The sequence below is a fragment of the Telopea speciosissima genome, chromosome 4, assembly GCF_018873765.1.
Source record: "Telopea speciosissima isolate NSW1024214 ecotype Mountain lineage chromosome 4, Tspe_v1, whole genome shotgun sequence".
Lineage (NCBI taxonomy): Eukaryota > Viridiplantae > Streptophyta > Magnoliopsida > Proteales > Proteaceae > Telopea > Telopea speciosissima.
Window position 1 is genome coordinate 4,251,316 of NC_057919.1, and position 22,329 is coordinate 4,273,644.

At 39.9% G+C, this 22,329-nt stretch overlaps 1 long non-coding RNA gene across 1 annotated transcript in view; it reads left to right on the forward strand.

Annotated features, from left to right (window-relative positions):
- The first annotated feature begins 3,252 nt into the window (after nt 1-3,252).
- Nucleotides 3,253-22,329, forward strand: part of LOC122660007 — a 37,006-nt gene continuing 17,929 nt past the window's right edge. Inside the window, exon 1 of the long non-coding RNA XR_006332596.1 lies at nt 3,253-3,290. This is a non-coding gene — a long non-coding RNA (uncharacterized LOC122660007). The remainder of the gene's footprint in view (nt 3,291-22,329) is intronic.

Sequence of the window (22,329 nt, forward strand, 5' to 3'; positions counted from 1 at the left end):
AGGGATCCTTCCATCATCATATTAGGTGATGGTAATACCTTCATTTTTCATTTATATTGTATTGTCCCTTTAAACAGGAATCAATAACCATGCAGGCAAGATTATGACGCTTGAAGCGGACATAAGTGTTTTTATGCGACTGATCTTTAGCTATAGGTTGCCTTTGTAGTTTCTAGGATGATGGTTGTCGCCATTGTTATGGGTATTGATTGTAAGATGTAGCCTAAGAGGGGGTGAATTGGAAATGCTAAGAATTTAGGGCCTAATTCGGAGGATGTATAAATGCATAACTAAAAACAAAAGGGAAAAGACACAAGATTGGTAGTGGTTCGGTCTTAATCACTACCTAGAGTACAATACTCTAGGTTTCAATTAGTAATTGGCTTTCCTCTGAGCTAATTAAATTGTTACACACTCCTGTCTATCCATTGGTGGGAAACCTCTTGTGGTTTTCTTGGGCTCAGTGGCTCACAACAAAACCAGTTGTTTTTTCATGGCCTGAAGACCAAGAACCCATTTTGTTCCAAGGCTAATAACCAAACCCAGTTGTTTCCAAGGCTAACAACCAAACCTAGTTGTTTTCTTGCTCACAACCAAAATCTAAACTCACAAAAGAGTTTATCTGAGTACTTTGCAAACTCAGTGTCTTGAGTTTGCAACTCAAGAATACAAGCCTTTAATTAGGCAGAGATACAAATCAAATCTCTAATACATGTACAAGATAAAGTGCAATTCCCTCAGCCTATTAGCACGTCATTATATGCTTAGTCAGTGCATGCATAAATGCTTCTAATGGGTTGAAAACCTTGTTGGTGTACTAGCCGTTTTTTACTTTTGGGCTTCAGCAGGTCTACCGCCTAACGGATTTGGTCAACCATGCTGACTAGTTTTTAGAGCCCAATGGCTCTTTTAGCTTAATGGCTAAATTTGGCAAGTTGACTGTCGGGGCATTCCAGTTGACCGCCTACAGGTCTCAATGAGACTGTTGCTCTTGGGAAATTTTTCTTGAGAAACAATAATTGTACGTCAAAATGTCAAATATCTATTTGGCAAGCCCATATGCATCCAAGCACCTTCGTCGCCTAGGCGGTTGCCTTGGTCACATTGTTGGTGTCTCCTTGCATCCAGGCCTCTTCCCAACACCTTGGGTCGCCTAGATGCCGTGACAACTATGGGTAAGCTGGTCATCCATCCGTTAAATAGGCCGTCCATTTCATGGCCAAGTGTTGGCGATTGAACGTATCTTGCAACCGGTTGATCGCCCTCTTTGAAAAGTAACAATTTGACTGTCAACTTATCTCTCCAAAGAGATTGGTTGATGACCTTATAATTTTAGGTGACTTAATATGCACTTTTAGGGGGGCTTCTAGGCTGCTGGACTGGCTACATAGGATTACATATGGGTTACAAAAAATCCTAATCCTATGAACATTCAAAGCTTGGTCTTTATCACTTCATTCCTCTGATTCGGGTAGCTCCTTCCAAATCATTGGCATTTATCAATTCTTGAATAACTGTGGCTTGATGAAGCTTGTATGATGTGTGGAACAATGTGGAATCTGGGGACCGGTCACAATGTTATCCTAGGTTTAACATTGCTCTTCAAACGATGTTTGCTTGAAACTTCCAGTTTAACTCTGGCTTGATACTTGATACTTCAATTGTTGTTCTTCTTGAGCTTGTGGGACTATATAAGTCTTTCACATTCAACAAACATCTTGAGCTTGTGGGAATATATAAGCCTTTCACATTCAACAAACAACTGGTATTTCCAAAACCATCATGACTGTAAGGTCATCACCAAGATATCTAGTTTACCAGACTGTCTCCTAGGTGTTATGTTTTATCATCACTGAACACAATTACACAATATGGTATTATGCAAAATCTAATATACTAACAATCTCCCCCTTTTTGATGATGGCAAAATACGAAGATGGTGGAAGCTAGGATGGGCCTCCTCAACCAGTGCCAAGTGAAAACCACAACTAGATGAAATACTAGGTATCACTTATATATCATCTAGAGAAAACTCAAAAACATCTGCCAAGCTTCAAACAAATAGTTCAAGCAATTTTTTCAATTTAAGCATGAGAGCAATCATGTGAGCACACAAGTTATTTGATAATACTTTTTTATAACTTTTGGCTATATTTATATACCATGCTTAGCCTGCCAAGTGCTCCCAAATACATGCATATCAGAAGAAGAATAATTTTCCCTGCAAATGATATGTTACATGAAAATTATATTTGATGTACAATCGTATTTTTCAATGTCATTTTTTTTTTTGCATTTTACATTAAAACATACTGCAGAAAATCCTATTCTAGAGAAAAGTTTCCCTCTTCCGCCTTTATACATAAAAATGAATGGAGTCGTAGGTTTACATCAATTTGATAAAGAGTAAGTCAGCTCCTCTTAATTGCATAGTTGTCAAGGCGACGCCTAGGCGTCCAGGCGCCTTGGTCGCCTAGATTTTAAACCCTCTGCAACGCCTTGGATCTCCTAGATGCCGTGACAACTATGCTTAATTGTTTATTCTTTTTTGGGGGGGGGGTGGTTTGGTTTATTAGATATCTCCATCATTTCTTCTTTGTCAAGTTCTGAACATGAAGTTGCTTCGGTTATTCACATTGTCATGGGTGCAAGACAAATCGACAAGGCTGCAAGAGAGATTATGCATTATGGGTGGTGGACCAAGACCAGGAAATGCAACCATGAATATTTTTTGGGAGACTTTTCAAATACATGTTAACCTACTGATTATCTCAAGTGGTTAATTTAAGATTTTACTCGACCCCATTTAGTTGGTATAAGGCTGAATTGAGTTGAGTTGAATTAATTTAAGATAGTTCTAGCAATGCAAATTGGGCTTGGAAAAGAGAAGAGAAAAGAAGGGAAGGTGATCCTTTAGTTTGTTCTTCTAATTAGGTGGACATCTTCTTCATCTCATCAAAGTTACAGCATTTGGTTATGTTTTGAATCTTCTGTTGTTTCATTTGGGACATAATGGGAGTTTTCAGGCATGAAAGGTACAGGGAACACATTGAGCAGAAAGGCCTAGGAATGGATATACTGGTCTTCACAACCCTATGTGAAGTTTCTGAATGGAAACATGGAAACTATTAATTGGAATAGTGGTTTCTTGTTGTTCAAACTTCATTGATTTATGTAAAGCAGGTTTTTATTACATTTTCTCTTGACATGGCTTAACTTCTGTCTTGTATCTTTAACAGGCATGTGGAATTCTCTTATGGTTGGACCGTTGGATTTGCAGAAGTGCATAGGTAGGCGCCTGTACTTTCCGCTTAAACATTATATTTTATTCTGAAGAATTTAATTATTTAGTTATTGGGTTATGAAGCTGCAGGAATAATGCAGCATATTGAGATGCTTAATTCCAAATTTGTTAATTTTTCTTAGTCTTTGATTATCCTTCTTCCTGTGATTGGATCCAAAACTCATCATGTGTAATGTGTCTTCTGCATTCTTTTTAGTGTACCCCTATCAGTCCTTGAATTGAGAATATCAGTTTAAATTCACCATTATGGAATGGTATTACTGTTAGAAATTGATGTTAGCAAGATTTAATTTAACTATCCTGCAATTGGCACCTATATTTTGCAGAGTGATATATGATTACTCATATTTATGGTGTTTCTCAATCAGTGGTTGATTTCATGGGAGAGTTGAAAGAAGGGATTGGGTTCAAAAGTCCTTAATCATCCTGATTATTCCACTCTAGTGGAAACAATAGAACAGTTTCAATTATAATAATAGCCCTACTAGCATAAGAATATAATGATGGAATATGTATCTATAAAAGTGTTGTAAAATAATGGAGCCCTGTGATGTTGCTTAGCTTTCTTTTATTCTTTTACTTCAGATTTTCTAGCTCTTATGATTCTATATTTCACAAAGATGGTTCCACATTAAGCCATACAAGTAAAATGATTAAGCTTAGAAGTCTAAGTTCGAAGGCGAATCTAAGAAGTTCGAGCTTTTGGATTGGTAAATTCGAGAAGGTTGAAATTGAATCTAGATGTATTGTTTGAGGACCAGAGGAGTTTATATGGTGCAAGGTAATCTGAGGCAAATATGTTGAACCTTGGCAAATGAGATAAACTTTTGGAGTTTTTCTGTTGGAAGGTGTAATGCAAATCCAAGAAGAAGCGTCGTCGAGAGGACAGGCTAGGAAGTGAATTTGGGGGATCAATTATGGAGGGTGGAAAGCCTTGTGCTTTTTTATTTTACCTAATTTATACAAGTTAGTAACTCTGGGATGTGGTGCCTGTTGCATGAGAAGTCTTCTTTCCGATTGAGAGTGTTGAACTATTGTCCTCACTTTGTTAAGATTTTGGGTGTCTTTAGCTGCTAAGTTTGGTCAGATTTGAAAATTTGTAGGAAGACCTTTTGGACACCTCTTCATTTAAGGTTTACTACTCTCTAGTGGTAAAATGGCAGGATGAAGCCATTATGGGAAGAATTGGTTGCCTCATCTTGAAGCTGTTTACATGGGTTGTATAAAATGAAAGGGTGGACAATCAGAATTTTCTGACTAGCCACCCAGTTTTGATGTGTCCACATGAGGAATTAGTTAACCACTGGTTTCTAATTTTGCTTTGGCAGAGAAATGATTTTGTTAATGATTTGGATTCCTCAAGGCTGATGCCACAGGAAATCAATGTGTGTTTTTGTTTTAGACAAGAATGCTAGAAGATATTTCATGCTCTTCATAAGATCAGTGAACTAATTGATTCCTTAATTGTGGTTTTTATTTAGCTCAGAGTTTAAAGATCCAGATCAGACAGCTTTTGGGTTTTATTGTAAAATTTTAATGTCATTAAATGTTCCACCATGTTTGTACTAGCCTACCAGTTTGCAGCCACGTGGACAGATGATATGGCTGGCTTACTGTTGTAGAGATCTGGGCATAGATTTTGAAACCTGACCTGGTATCGAAATGAAAACAAGTCTGGTTCTGGTTTTTACTGATCAAACCAAGTATAGCCGTGCTGGAACCCAGCTCTATGTGCATGGTCATACAAGTTTTTTTTTTTTTTTTTAATGGGAAGGTTCCTCTTTCTTTTTATGAACTGTTTTCTTGTATTGAAAAGAGGGACACTAATTGCGTGTACGCCCAAACCATTTTTTTCCTTTGTTGATACGAATCATTATTGAACTTGGGATGCATTGGCTGAAGTTTTCTTGTAAGTCTTCCTATTAAGTTTGTTTGATATATCATAGGTTAGAGGTTCACAAAACCAACCAGATACTCTGAGGGTGCATTCAGATTACACGATTTTAAATAACCTTGGTATCTGCTACACAGTCATTGGGTTTTCATGTTCATAGATTAAAAGTCTGCTATTTGGATATGGCACAATAGTTATTTGAAATTCTTGGAGGTAAGCTCAGATGAGTTGGGTTTTGACGTGCAATAGTGTATGTATTATCTAGTATACTTGCACCAAGAAAGTGTTGTATACATATAACTAAAGTATGAGCCATGGCCCCTAAACCTAAACTCCCCTACGCCCCTCCTCTCCAAAAAAGAGGAAACTTGGGGTTGGGTGATGCAGTTCTATCTACCAATCAAATCTGAGTCCAGAATTAAGAGGATATCTACCAGATCTCAAGGATTATTTTCTGGACTAAAAACTAGAAATAAAATAATATGAATAACTGATATCGATTAGGTGGATTGGGAGGGAGAAAAGGGTGGTCAATGCCCGATGGTAAGTTCTGGAGAGAGATAGTAGAAGATTGAAAGGTTGATGGGTGTAGGATAAACATAAAGTTTGAAGATAAGTTTTTGATTATTGGTTTGGAGGGGGGAGAGAGAGAGAGAGAGAGAGAGAGAGAATCTTGCTTTGTTGTCCAACTAAGAGAGAGAAAAGATGGGAGAGAAAGAAGCCATACCGTGTGTGTGTGTGTGTGTGTGTGTGTGTATATAGAGATAGTTAGATAGATAGATAGATAGAGAAGGTTCATTGTTTCGGTTTTGAGTCAGGTTTTGACCTTCTTGAAACCGAAATACTTTGCGAAATCTCGATCGATCCATTTAATTCAATCCAGGGGTGGTTACAACTATTTATAGAAAGAGAGAAAAAAGAAAATCAAATACTCATCTTATTAGGACTCTAGACATCTCGGTAGACTAACTTAACTAACTAAGACAACATGACATACAAGGTGCAAAGTTTCGGTTTTGAGCCAGGTTTTAACCTGCTTGAAACTGAAATATTTCGCGAAATTTAGATTGAAACCTGATAAGTTTCGGCTGTTGCAGGTTTCAATTGCTAGTTTCAAGGCCCAAATGACCAAATTAGGCCCCAAAACTTTTGATAAACCAGATTTTAGGCCCTCCAAACATAGTGGTAGGTCCCAAAACTTCTGAAAAACACATCGTAAAGTGTATACTATATGCTGCTGTATACTTTCTCTAATATAACCAATTTATACAATTTAGTACAAAAGCACACATAATTCAATTAAAAATACCAAAATAAATATGCATTAAATAATAAATGTAAAGTTTGGAACCATTTCATAACTATAAAATGTTATATATGGTTCATTACAAAGATATGGGTGTGATTTGGCAAAAAATCACAAAAAGTGAGGTTTTCTACGAAGTTTCCCTATGTAGAGTCGAAATTGTCAAGACTAGAGAAACAATACTGAAACTTGAAACATGGTTGAACTTTTGCATTTAAGAAAGTGTGAATTTTCGATCCAAACCATGCATTTTATACAAAGGATTTGACTGAAACTACATCGAAACCCGAAACATGGTCGAAATTTCGACCGAAACTTGGAAAGACCCAGGTATTACACTGGTTTCGTTTCTACCTTTGTTGAAACTGAAAAATTTCACGAAATTTCGGTCATGTTAACATAAATTTTTAACATTGATGACAGACCCTCATCTAAGTGAACTTCTAACAAAAGAAACTAACAAAAGAAACATGTTTAACTGTTGGACCCTATTAAAAAATTCTAAAACACTAATCTGCTTATAATTTAAAATATATCTTATGCTTTTGGTCCATGCTTTTACAATGCTCCCGATTAACAAATACCAGTCCAAGACCCTGATTTGAGATCAAACAACATCTGATGGCTCTTGCATTATTGGTCCACCATGGATCCTCCAATGAGGTATATCGCTTTTACATTTGTTAAGATTGTGGTCTATAGGAGTCGTGGACCCCTATTGGACCTATTAGCGGTAGGCTGGGTTATATTGCTCACGGTAGTTAGTTTTGATCGTGAGAGAGTTAGTGGTTAGTAAGAGTTTTAGTTAGTAATTGTTAGTTCCTATTTAATTTGGGTTTCGTTATTCTATTGTAACTCTTATTGTGTCTCATCTATAAATAAAGCTATTTTACCAGGGATAGAATTCAACTACTGTATCTATCACTTTTTTAGTTTCTCTTCCTCTCCACTGTCTCCTTCTCTCTCTCTTTCTCTTGTTCTTCCATCTTCATTCTCGGGTTAGTTGATTTTTTGTTCAGTCACCTAGGGGCTAGGGCTTGGTTTGACAAATTCAGCTCAATTGTTACCAAGTGTGGGTTTTCACAATGCTACTCTGCTCTATCAGTCTTTGTTCGTTGCTGAGGTTTGAAGGTGGTGGTGTTGGTTGTATATGTTGATGACATTATTGTATCTGGTAATGATACATTTGGTGTCGCAGAGGTAAAATCCTTTCTACATCAGCACTTTCAGATGAAAGAATTAGGTTCTCTGAGTAATGTAGTTCTAGATTGGTAGGAGACCAACTAGAAGCCAATAAACCAGGATCTGCCATGAATACTAAATCGGGTAGGCCAAAATTAGTGTTTTTGATCAAATTGGGTTAGGGTTTGATGGTAGGGTTATGTGAAGGTGATGTAGGGTACTAGGGTAGTCTATCAGTGAAGGTCTTTTTTAGTTTTAATGGTGGAAAGTGAATTAAAATGAAATTGCAGCGATTTAGAGTTAGGGTTTCGGGTTTTTTGAAAATGGAATAATGTGGGAATCTAGAGTTTTGAGTGCTCAAATAGGACAGAGGTTTGGATTGAATTTTCATTGGGGCGAGAGGAGAGTATTGTGATGGCTGGTTAGGTCAGTGGAGGTTTTAGGGTTTAGGAATGATGTTCAGAGAGGGAGGGGTGCAAGGTTTTGGTGGTCTATAGGAGTAGAAGAAGGGGGGTTATGGATTGGATGGATCAAACTCACTGTTGTTGCAGGTTTTCCTTGGCAGCAGCTTGTTTGATTGAAGAACTTGAAAAAAAATTGAATCTTCAACTTGAACTTGAAGGAGATCTTCAAAGAACCACCCGGACTTCACTGTGTCAATTGGATCAAATACCAATCCCACCAGTCTTGATCAAACACAAGACAATAAGTGTTCTTGAGGAAGAGATTGCTGCAGACAGCAGCTTGCAAGAGCAGAATTTTCAAAACAGTGAGGTAAAGAGGAGCCCCACGGTTGTCCTATTTATATTGACCAAAGGGCCTTACACCTATTCAGCCTAGGAAAAGGAAAGATTCCCCTAGCCGATTCCCTATTACATTGACATAGAAAAAGGTCATGTGACTTTTTAAGTTGTCACACTTCTCCTAAAATAGCCTAACCGATTCTTGTCATGCGACAACTTAAAAGGTCACATAACTACTAAACAAATAACTATATTCAAAAATAAAAAGAAGGTCATGTGACCACTTAAGTAGTCACATGACTTTTACATCAAAATAAAAACTAAGTATGGGAAATAAACTAATAAGCAACTAACTAATACTAGTAGTACTACTTGGACAACTTCTAATTCTTCTTCTTCTTGCGGATGTAGGACTTCAATTCTGCATCACTCAACTATTTTCTTGGTATTGAATTCTACGAAGCACGAAAGGGATTAGTCTGTCCCAACCATAGTACTATATCTCGCGATATCGGTATCTCGGGCCTACCGAGATATCCGAAATATCCGAGATATCGCGAAATATGACCGAAATATTGCATTTTTTCTGCAATATTTCGGGGGTCCATCTCGGGGGGTATTTGGCCATATCTAGGCCTGAAACTTCATGGACAGCCTTATTTAAGCTTAATAAACACATTTAAACCATAAAATTGTAAAAATGTGAATTCAGATTGGTGTTTTGGGCTTGCACCCTTGATTGACATACGGTCGCCGACCCTAATGTATAAATAGTTAAATACACATAGATTAATGAAATCACAACTTAAGTTACAAATTACAAGTGCTAAACTGCTAATAGTAGTTGCTGTGCCTCCCTGGATCAATCCCACTCATGCCTCGCTGGAGTCGACGTCCATTGCTCTTTGTTTGAAGGACATATGTGGACCACGGTATAGAATCGGAGAAGAAACGAGTGTAGTCATCCACAAGTGTCACGTAAATGGAATCATCAACATACTGTAGGTAACCTATCCTAGGATATAAACTAGGGTTACTAATCGATTCAGTCAGTGAAGAAGATGATCCTGTGATATGATGTTGGCGCCGGCGAAGAGGCGATGGCATTGGTGCATGTATGGTCGGTGAGGTTGGTAGCTAGGTCCGCTAGGGTATGCAAAGATGTTATCTACAAAAGATGATCCAAGATGTCCCCGGGATGGGATGTAGTCATAGTCCCCTACCCACTAAACTGCCCATATGATGATGATCCATATCCATATCCACCGTAAGGTTGTGATGCACCATAATCCGATGCCAATGGAGTGGCATGTGCGTCAAAAGATGGGGCACGCCAATGTCCAGTCGGTCCTCCCTCCTTATCACCCATACTCAAACCACCAACAGAGCTAGATAGGTTATCAATGTCCATGTGATCAGGTTGCAATTGTGTTTGTCGACCCCTACGCTTCCTGTTGTATGTATGTAGGGGGCCTCTCGAGGGTGGGGGTGCGGGGGCACGTGCTCCGTGGTCCGTATCTTGTGTGGCATGATCAAACTATGTCTCTCCAGTGAATCGGAGTGGCTCTACAGGTGCCGTATCCTGGGCCTCCTGGCCTACCACATAACGCTCTCGCATGCCGTCAAATTCTTCACTAGCATCACCACCACCAACATCACTACCAGCAGCATTACCACCACCAGCATCACCATCACCACCACCAGCATCACCATCATCACCATCATCATCATTTGAGGACTTAGACCAGTCTTCATCATCAGCAACATTGCCACCAGTGGGCTGGAATGGTATGGGTGAGGCTTCCCTTGCATGTATCTGATCCTCGTCAGCCATATACTCGTCCACATCAGCACCAATCTCAGAAGCTATCATGGGGTCGGGCCTACCTCCCTCCTCATCCAATATTGGCTCACCTCTATCCCTCACCCAATCCACAATAGGGTCCTCATCGTCTGAGTCAACTTGAAAGATGTCAGCTAGATCAATGGTGCCCCTCTGTCCCTCATGTCCCATGCGTATGTGTTGCAGTTTCAGTCTCAAGTTGTAGTGCACATACACCATGTCAGATAAACGTTGAGACCCCAACTGCTGCGCCTCTTGGAGTGGATGAGTGCAAAGGTACTCCAGTTCTGTCACAACCGGATGCGAGAACATGTTTGGGCAAGGACTTTAATTGCTATTCTTCTTAAGTTTTCAGCCGATTCCCCATACAACACCCACCATTCATTGCATTACAAGTTTACAACAAAAAAGACATGTGCCAAATGTTGTTTCAACTTTCAACTTTCAAATTTCAATACATATGTAATTTAAAACGTAAAAGAATTACCAAGATCACCACGTGCTCGCCTTGTATCGCATGACCTCGGTTCCAAAACTTCCCAATGCATTCCTAAATACCTTGATCTACACCCATGTGAAAAATTAGTAAGTACTTCTTCACTACTTATTTGAAAGCATCAATAAGTTGAGTTTCCAAATGAACTCACTTCATTGTTGCAAATTGCTTGTAGTGCACCATCTGGCTCCAACTTCTTCACTACTTGTTTCACAGCATCAATAAGTTGAGTTTCCAACCCAAGCCTATTGTTATATTGATACTTAGGGTTCAAGTAGTATGCTGAAATATGACATATAGAGTAAAGGTATTGTCAAATGCATAGGTAATTAGTAAATAATAATACTATGAATTAGTAAACATAAAACAAATTTACTCACCAGCCTTATGCAGTGGATGCATAAGTTGATTCTCCCAGCGAGCATTTATGATATCTAAGAAGTGTTTGCTACTGCGAGGAGCCACACTATAGACACTATCTTTCATCAAGTCTATTGTAGCATATAGGACTGGAATAGTTGAGCCCTTCAGAGCGGAGTCAGCAACATGTAGAACTTTAATTACTGGCTCTAAAACTTTCACCACTTTGCTTAGTTTGGTCCAGAAGTCCTCAGATGACATCGTTGTTTGTGCTTCTCTCCCATTTGCAGTCTTGGAACCGTTCCATTCAAACTACTCCTCAGAAGCAAACATGCTTCTCAGCCCGGCCTTCTTTGTCTCAATGCTTTTGAGAGCAATGTAGTTGGTGGCAAATCTTGTGATACCAAGCCTAACCAAGTCACCCCTACATTTTTCCCTCAATAGATTGAGTGCATAGGAGTGGTTGTATACAAAGTTGGTGACTTGTCTTGCACTTTCAACCACAGTCTTCACCAACTTTAACTTTCCCATATCTTTTAGCATTAAGTCTATGCAATGGGCTGCACAAGGAGTCCAGAAGAGCCGGTACTTACTATTGTTCATCATCTTCTCACCGGCCAGCTTGATGTTACTTCCATTGTCCGTTACAATCTGGACAACATTCTCAATACCCACATATTTTTTCACTACTTCCTTTAATAATCTGTAAATATATTTTGCATCCTTTATCTCTTTGGATGCATCCACAGATTTAAGGAACACTGTCCTCCCATCACAATAAACCATGAAATTGATGATGGACTTTCTTGTAGGCCCAGTCCATCCATCTGCCATTATAGTCACCCCATATGTCTCCCACATATTCCTCATCTCACTAATGTACTCATCAATCTCACTCTTTTGTTGAGGTAGATAAACATTCATTACCTCATATGGGGTGGGGCCCTTGAATCCTGGGCCAGCCTCTGCAATGTTATCTATCATGGTATCATAATGGGGGCCTTGTGCAGTGTTTGCTGGGATGGTATGGTATAGCATCCACTTAGCTATTGATTCTTTAACCAATCCCTTCATCCCCTTCCATGCTCCTTTGATTCTGGGTTGATTGCTTCTTTTCTTTTTATGCAATTTAGGATCAGATGTTGATGGTGGTACTGGTACTGGTAGAGGTGTTGGGGCTGCCCTCACACTTTGTGATCTTTTAAAAGGATTCAAAGTTCTAGGACCTCCAACGCCCTCCTCCACTACCCCCTACTCTTTGTCTCTCTGATCATCTTGAAAACTTACTCTACTCCTTGAAACAGTCCGCCTAAAATCCCTAGCCTCCTCTGCTGTTTGTATGTCATCAGGTACTGAAATGTCATCATCATCATCATCATCATCATTGTATCGTCTTCCTCCTCCCATCGAACTCCTCACTGTATCCTCAAGTTGTTCTCTTATCCTTTGCTTGTCAGCCTTCCTCTTCTTTCTTCCCCTCAAACTATCACCAATCTCCCTGGCTACTTGTAGGGAGCATATGACAACCTACAACATCTTTAGATCCTCCCTCGGATGTTGTTTAAGTCTACTGGACCCACCTCCCATAAATTGCATGTGACAATAGTTACATATAGATTTTCTCTTATCCTCATCAATGGGAGTACCATGTAACCATGCAATGTCACCCTATGCTGGCTGGCTGGTCTCTCTTGTTCCCTCTATTCTCTTTGTTCCCTCCGCCCCCTTTGTTGACTACTTTCCCCCACCTTTTGCTTGCCCTTTGCACGTTGTCTATTACGATCCGCCATAATGATACTTGTTTACTGCAATGTAAGTAACACAAATAATTAAAAAACTTAATGTAGATGCACTTCAATTGACACTTTTAGATTACTAATACACTTGTATAGTTATTTAATATTTTTCCCCTAACCTTTATATTTTTCACATAATTAAAACCAATTTTTTATATATAATGTTAATATAAGTATTGACCTAACACAGCAAAACCAAAAATTAGTAAACATAATATACATGTAATGCATCTCAAAACATATAGAAATAACTTTCATATTTTTTCATTATTTTTTAAACTTAAAACTCATATTTTTCCTTATTTATTTCTGTTTTTTAAATTTTTTATATATTTTTCTTAATTTTAAAAAATTAAAAGAATTATTTAAGAGCAGAAAAATAAATCCGACACTGTGAAGCCGTAGATCGGCCATTGGTGTCTAACATATATTTAATTCATTGCCATCTAAGTCATATTACCCCTAATTATTTTCTATTTTAGTTGTAGGAAAATGAATTTTTAAAACCAGAAAAAAAATAAAAAAAATACATATGGGAAAAAAATTTCGACACCGTGAGGCTGTAGATCGGCCTCCGGTGTCTAACATATATTAATATCATCAACATCCAACAACATTTGTACAAAGTTTTTAAAAAAAAAATAGTTTTAGAGAAATAGAATTTACCGTAAATAATGAAAATAGGCTTGGATGATGAGCTTAGATGACCCTCCGACGTCTTCCCGGCGACAAGGAGCTTCAACAATGCTTGGATGAGGCTTGGAAGGGAGGAAGAAAAGCAAAAAATGAGGAAGAAGAGAGAAAAATTGATTTTACGCTCTCGGTCTAAATATCGACCAAGAGCTGCGAAATATGGTATAAAAGGGGCCTTAGTGTGACACTATTTGTCACTTTTTCAATATCTCGGGATATATCGTGAGATCTTGCGATATATCGTGAGATCCACGATATATCGTCGATATATCACAATATATCGACGAGATATTGTATTTTTTTGTTTCGGAAGTGTTTCGTATCTCGGACATGTCGAGATTTACGAAATATGGCGATATATCGCCGATATATCGCGAGATTTTATACCATGGTCCCAACAGAAGTATGTGTTGTATCTTTTGTCTGAAAGTGGTATGTTTGGATGTAAACCCGTAGATACTCCTCCGGATCCTCATCAGAAGTTTGGCACAGATGATGGTGAAGTGTTTGATGATCCGCACTGATATAGGAGACTAGTTAGGAAGCTTATTTATTTGACTGTTACTTGTCCTGACATTTCCTTTATTGTGGGTGTTATTAGCCAATTTGCGTTCACTGGGAGGTGGCTTGTTGTATTCTAAGGTATATGAAAGGGGCTACAGGAAAAGGGCTCATTTATCTATCACTTCAGAATGTTGATCTGGTAGGGTTTTTGGATGCTGATTGAGCTGGTGCTGATGGTGGTAGGAGGTCTACCAAAGGTTATTGCACTTTTATTGGTGGCAATCTTGTCTCGCGGCGTAGTAAGAATCAAACAACTGTGGCTACAACTGAGTTGATGTGGTTAAAATCACTCCTTCAAGAGATGGGTTTTCCAATTAATCAACCTGTAATGATGTTTTGTGATAATCAAGTTGCAATCTAACTTGATGATAATTGAGGTGCTTGTGTCTGTGTTCCCCTTTGAATATGGACCATTTTCATAAGCATGGTTCTCTGCTGTAATTTACAAGGTACTAAAACTCGGAACTTGGTACCAACTCGACCCTTAGAAAAACCGAGTCAAGTCGAGATCTTGCCGAGTTGGTGCATTTTTTTTTTCCCGACTCGAAGCCTTAACTCGGTGGGTTTTAGACCTAGTTTGGGTCTGAAACTTGGTATTCAGTCTATTTTAGGCCATTTAAACACAATGGCACTATCAGATTTAGCAAAAACAAAGTCCAAATATGAGTTTCAATTCGGACCCTAGGTTGGTGGGCGACGTCGTACTAAAATACCCTACTCTACACATCATTTAGTAATAGAAAGCAATCAAAACATTTAATTAATGAAGAAGGACCTTCAAATGGGATGAATCTTAAAGATGCTTCAAATTTGAGATGAATCTTGTAGATGTGTAGCTGAATCCTTTAAATGTGCAGCTGATTCAACTCTCCCGAAGGTCAGAACCTGAAATCCGCAGGTAAAATGGAGGAGCTTCAAATGGGGAAGAAAATGGGCTTTGGACAGAACTCGACCGAGATATGTCGAGTTTTGTAGAGTTAGGTAAGTTTTAAAGAGGTAGATGGGTCGAGTTCTGGGTCGACCCGAGATCACAACCCCAAGAACTCAACCGAGATAGTGTAATTTTTAAAATCGTATGGTAACTCGACTCGATTTTTCAAAAAACTGAGATCTCGTGAGTGGAATCTTGTAGATGTGTAGTTTTGATTGTTTTCTATTACTAAATTATGTGTAGAGTAGGGTATTTTAGTACGTCGTCGCCTACCAACCTATGGTCCAAAGTGAAACTCATATTTGGACTTTGTTTTTGCAAAATTTGATACTGCCATTGTGTTTAATTGGCCTAAAATAGGCTGAATATCAGGTTCAGACCCAAACTAGGTCTAAAACCCACCGAGTTGAGGCTTCGAGTCGAAGAAAAAAAAAATGCACTAACTTGGCGAGATCGCTCTGGACAGGAGCGCTTATGGACACGGGGAGGGAGTAGGCGAAGCGTGTCTATCTAGCAAGCAACGGCAACACTTTACTCCGCCCAAGTGCGCTCTAGCAAGGAGAGATCTCCTGTTATAGGCGACAAACAGAGAGATGGGTCGGCTTATTTGGATTCACCAGATGGTTCGGCCCATCTCCATTGGTTACGCCAAGGTTTTGGAAAAACGATAACAACATGCATCTCCAATTATACATAACCGCATCCACCAAGATCTGATCTCGACTCGACTCGACTCGATTTTTCCAAGGGTCGAGTTGGTACCGAATTCCGAGTTTTGGTACTTTGGCTTGGACGCCATGGTGAAGTCTTGATAACTATGGTTACAAATTTGTGGGTTTTTATTTGTTATTTCAATTTTCAACCAAGGAAATTGTTCCCTCATTTGAGTTCCCATTGTTCTTTGGTTCCCTCATGATTTTAGTTACCATTGTTCTCTTGATTCCCTCGTATGATTTCTTATTTATTGGAGGGTTTTCTATTTGATCCTGCCTTGAATTAGACCTATTCAGGTTCTAGTCTTACATTACTGGGGAGGGTCATAATGTACGCAGCCTTACCCCCACTACGTGGAGGGGCTGTTTCACGACTCAAACACGCGGCTACTAGGTCACAATGGAGCAACCATACCGTTGCACCGGGGACCGCCCTCAGCAGAGCCATGACCATATATATGCCTTTTAGGTACTATGGCAGCCAAGATAGAGTGATCAGGTCTTAAATTTCTAGGAGATACTTGCAGAGAATGAGAGCTCTTGCTTTAATTGTTTGATAAATAAGGACTGAATGATGAGTATCTATTACAAGATAGTTACTCGTTGATGGATGACCTGTGACCCGGACCTGGATACACTAGAGTGTCCAGGTTCATTATGCACATGTTGCACATGTGATTATTTGCTAGGATTTTATTTCCATTCTTGTAACAATCTCTGATTATAAATATAGTGTGGTGGCCTTTGTCTCTTGACAAACCAATCTATTCTTTCCTATTCTCTCTTCTCAACTTGGTATCAGAGTAAATCCTCTTTTCTTTTTTCTTTTTAACTAAAAGGGTACTCGTTGCTGAGGCTTCGGCCTCTTGGTTTAGCATGGTTGACTGAACATGTGATCATGCATGTCTCACCATGCTAACCATCCCTGACCATTAACCACCAACCACCGCCTTTAACCACTACCTGCCGCCACTGCTGCCATGGTGTTTTCCGTTGTTGCCACCCCTGCAGCCTATGTCGCCCCCTCTAGAGCCTCTATTTTGCACCGCCCTTGTCGGCCACCACTTGTTGGCCTGTCGCCAGCCTTGCTGGCCCCCTTTTCTGGTACCGCCAGCCATTGCTGGACTCTCACAGGGCTTTGTTTGCCTTCGTCAGACCTTCCAGGGTCCTTCCCTCTGCCAAGCCCTTCGTTTGCCCCTGCTGGTGTCTCTCGGCTCTCTACAAGCCCGGCCAGCTCTGCCGGTGCCTTGCTGGGCCCCTATCAGTTCTCCCAGTCTTCTCTATGCAACCTGTTGGCCCTCGTAGCCGTTGCTACGCTGTTGCTGACTGCCCAATAATATTTTTTTCTTGTTGCTGACTTCCTCACTGGCTCCTTGGTGATTATTGGCCTCTCTCCTGCTTTTTTTGTGCAACTGCTGCTTCTCCCTTATTGTGAGTGCTATCTCCTTCAACTACATTGCTTTTGGTTGGTTTTTAGTTGGGGATTCTATCACATTTACTGTTATTGGGAGTGGTGATCTAAGTCACCCTGTTGCTCCTCAACAACGTCCTACTCAACAACCCGATACCACTAAGTTGAATGGATCGAATTACTTAGCATGGTCTCGCGCCTGCCTCCTTACCATCCGTGGTAATCATTTTTAGGGCTATATTGATGGTGATACCCCTATGCCCACTGACTCTCCGGTCAAGGACAATTGGTTAGCAAATTGACGCCTTGATCATGTCATTCTTGTTGAACTCCATGGAATCCTCCATTTGTTCCACATTTGTCCTTCTCAGCTCAGCCAAGGAGTCATGGGATGCTGTGAAGAATACTTATGGACAAGCCAACAATTATTGCCCAAACCTATGAAATCGGTCGTCAAACGCAAGAAACTAAATAGAAGGATCTCTCTGTGTCTGCCTGTTATTCTGCCTTGACGACTTTATGGCAACAAGTGGACTTCTATTATCCTGTTACCATGACCAGCCCTACTTTTGTTGCCACGTTTGAGAAGGAACATGGAATGGAACGAGTCTATGCTTTCCTCACTTGCCTTAATCAAGAGTATGATCAGATAAGGATTCAAGCTCTCAACATGAGTATTGAGTGCTTTTGCTACTCTACTTGAAGCCTGTAATATGATTCAACATGAGGATCACCGTCGTTCTATCATGATGCCTCCTATTGCACCTCCTCGATCTGCTCTTGTTAGTACACCACAGACCTCTTTACCCGTGGAGGGTGCTAGAATGGTCAATTAACCTGGTTCTGCTTGTGCTCTAGTGCAATGTGATTACTATGGCCGCCACCGCCACACAAGGGAGACCTGCTGGAAATTACATGGCCGTCCTAACGGGGGCGAAAAAGGAGGAAAGGTTGGTTCTACTAGTTCTACTCGTCCTTAGTTTCAGGCTGACCTAATTGAAACTCTGAAGCCGTTACTGGTACTTCGTCTATGTCTGTAGAACAACTTGTGCATCAGCTCCAATGTATGGTTACTCAACTTGGTTCTGCCTCTTCTACCATAGCTTTCTCATCATCCTTTGCTTCCCATCTAGCCTACTCAGGTATTTTTCTTGAGTCCTCTCAAATTTGTTCTTCGTGGATTATTGATTCGGGAGCCTCAGACCATATGACAAGCTCCTCGGACTTGTTTGCCTTTTATCTCCTGCACTAGTGCACTCCTAGTATGTCTTTATCATCTGTCGTACATGTTCCCAATCTTTGTGCCAATTTACTTTCTATTTACCGTCTCACTACTGATCTCAATTGTTCTGTTTACTTCTTTTCTTCTTAGGGTGTCTTTCAGGATCTAGTGACAGGGGCAATGATTGGATATGGTAGAGTATGGGATGGTCTTTACTACTTGGAACCCTTTCTTATTGTTGCTCTCTCCCCAGCTTCAGCCCATATTACCCATGAAGTTTGTGACCTATGTTGTCTCCATCACTAACATCGTCGTCTCTGCCATACCTTCTCGTTTTATGCCGTTTGTTTCCTTCGTTAGTCAAAGAATTTAATTTGGACAATTTTAATTGTAAATCTGTGAATTTGCTAAGCACACACGGTCCTTGTATTTTTCCATTGATAATAAAAGTTTGATTCCTTTCTACATTATTCGCTCTGGCTTATGGGGTCCTTCTCTGGTAGTTGTTCGAGGTGGGTTTCGATGGTTTATCACTTTTATTGACAATTGTACTCGATTAACCTGAGTCTATCTTCTTCGGCCCAAATATAAATTTTTTCTTGTTTTTTAGTCCTTCCACTGGATGATCCTTTTAAACTTAGTTTAATGCCCAGGTTAAAGTTATCCGCAGTGACAATGGGACAAAATACATTGATGGTTCATTTGGCCAGCACCTTGATATCCATGAAATTCTCTCCCAAACCTCCTATGTCCGTGCTCTTGAGCAAAATGGTATCCCAGAAAGGAAGGACAGCCACCTATGGAGGTCACTTGCTCTCTGATGTTTACTACTCAGGTTCCTAAGTATTTTGGGGGCGATGCTGTGCTTACTGCTGCCTTTCTTATCAATAGAGTTCCTTTTGTTGCCCTTGAATTTAAAACACTAGTGTACCAACTTCCTAATCCCACTATTGCTTCCCATCTCCCTCCCTGTATTTTAGGGTGTTTGTTTTGCTCATAACTCTTCCCCCTCTCGATCCAAACTTGACCCCAAGGCTTTCAAGTGTATCTTTCTTAGGTATTCTGCTTCTCAGAAAGGCTATAAGTGTTATCATCCTCCTTGCAAAAAAATGTTTATTACAATGGACGTTATTTTTCACGAGGATGAACCTTACTATCAGTCTTCTCTTCAGGGGGGACTCTAGAAGAAGAGAATCCTTCATCTCCGTTTGTCATTAATACCGTTCATCTTCAGGAGGATCAAAGTATTCAGGGGGAGTAAGTTGTTGAGACTAATGCTGCAGCAAAACAACAAGATCTCATCACCTACTCTAGGCAAAAGAAAAAGACTGTCCCAAACATATCATGTTCATCTATGCCTCCCGAGCAGGTTCTTCCCATTCAAACAACTGGTAATGAACCTCCTATTCTTGATGATCGGCCAATTGCTCTTAGAAAAGGAGTAAGGGCTTGCACCAAACATCCCATTTCTAACTTTATTTCTTATGAGTCCTTGTCCCCCTCCTACCGTGCCTTTGTTTCATCTCTGTCTTTTGTGTCTATTCCACAGGGTTGGAAGGGAGCCGTGATAGACCCAAAATGGAAGAATGCCATAGTAGAGGAAATGCAGGCGTTGAAGAAAAATGATACTAGGGAGCTTGTGCCTTGTCCTAATGGAAAGAAGGCACTTGGATGCAAGTGGGTGTTCACAATAAACCAGAATGCAGATGGAACCGTTGCTTGCTACAAAGCTAGACTGGTTGCCAAAGGATTCACTCAGACCTATGGCATTGATTATCAGGAAACATTTGCCCCAATGGCAAAATTGAATTCTATTCGAGCCTTGCTGTCTTGTGCAGCAAACTTGGGATGGGATCTTCAACAGTTAGATGTAAAAAATGCCTTCCTCAACGGTGATTTAGAAGAAGTCTATATGGACATTCCTCTTGGCTTCGAATCATCTACTACATTCGGCAAAGTGTGTAGACTGCAAAAATCACTCTATGGGTTGAAACAGTCTCCTCGTGCCTAGTTTGGCAGATTTCAAACGGCTATGCTGAAGTTTGGCTACAAACAGAGTAATGCAGATCATATCCTATTTCTTAAGCACAAAATTGATAAGGTCATTGCTCTTATTGTCTACATGGATGATCTAGTGATCACTGGAGATGATGAAGAAGAAATCTCCCTTCTAGAAACTCGACTGGCAATTGAGTTCGAAACAAATGACTTATGGCATCTCAAGTACACTTTGGAAATCGAAGTAGCTAGATCCAACAAAGGAATCTTCATTTCTTAAAGAAAGTATGTTCTAGACCTTCTGGACGAAATTGGGATGCTTGGTTGCAAGCTTGCCGATTCGCCTATTGAAGTTAACCACCAACTCAGCAGCACTGGTGGTAACTTTGTAAACAAAGACCGATATCAGCGTCTTGTCGGCAGACTTATATATTTATCTCACTAGGCCAGACATTGCCTATGCCGTAGAAGTTGTCAGTCGATTCCTACATGACCTGAAGACTACACATCTTGAGGCTGTTTACAAAATTCTTCTGTATTTGAAGTCAACACCTGGAAAAGGTATCCTATTTTTTAATAATGGGAATCTGAAGTTAAAATCCTCTATTGATGCTGACTGGGTTGGTTCTATTGATGATCGAACTTCAGGCCATTGTACTCTCCTCGGAGGGAATTTGGTAACTTGGAGAAGCAAGAAACAATCTATGGTTTCTAGGTCCACTGCTGAACAGAATACAGGGCAATGGCACAAGGGCTTTGCGAACTGATTTGGTTAAAGAAACTTCTCCAAGATCTAAGACTAGCACCAGAAGGGCTTATGAGACTCTCTGGAAATAGGGGTAAGGCTGCGTACATTTGAACCTCCCTAGACCCTGCTAAACGCGGGAGCCTTGTGCACTGGGTACGACCTTTTTTTATTCAGTATAGCTCTAGCCTTGTTCAGCATGATAGAACTAAACATGTTGAGATCGACCGACACTTCATCAAGGATATAAGATTGAAGATGGTCTGATTTGTACTCCATTTGTCAAAACTGAAAACCAGCTTGCCGTTGTTTTGACTAAATGTCTAACAGTCAAGTCCTTCCATCCTATTGTTTCCAAGTTGGGCATACGTGATATGTATGCACCAACTTGAGGGGGAGTGTTGATAGATGACCCGTGACCCGGACCCGGATACACTAGAGTGTCCAGGTTCATTATGCACATGTTGCAGATGTGATTATTTGCTAGGATTTTATTTCTGTTCTCGTAACAATCTCTGATTATAAATAAAGTATGGTGGGCTCTGTCTCTTGACAAGCCAATCTATTCTCTCCTATTCTCTCTTCTCTACTTTACTTGATCTAAAGAAGCTAATTGTGCACCTGTAACTGTTCTTTATGTTAAAGCAGTACCACAAAAGTGCATGAGGGTGGACTTGGTAACACAATGCTTTGATGCTGGTTGAAGATCAGTTTTATTTGTTGAAAGTTGCAATCCATGAGCTTCAACATGTGGAGAGGTGTCAAATATGTAATACATCTGAAGGACGTGTTTTTATGCGTTTCTCATGCCGCACAGGACATTAGGATGGGCTTTCTGTTGGTCTTACATGGGCTCAATGAGATAAGTACTGTATTTTTGCCATAGTTGATGGCGTTTCAGAAATGATAATCATGTTGTAGGAAGGCACTAGAAGGAAATTATCAAGTTGCATGAGATTCTTTAATTGAGTATGTTTGAAAGATGAGAAGTTTAGAAGTCATTTTTTGGATGACTTCACGGAAGATGGGAAGGCACCATGAAGCTTCAGGATGGTAGTTTGGTTTAGTAAAAAGCAGATGTGCATTTGTAGTTGTTTACTGAAGATTGGGTAACACATGTTTTCTGGA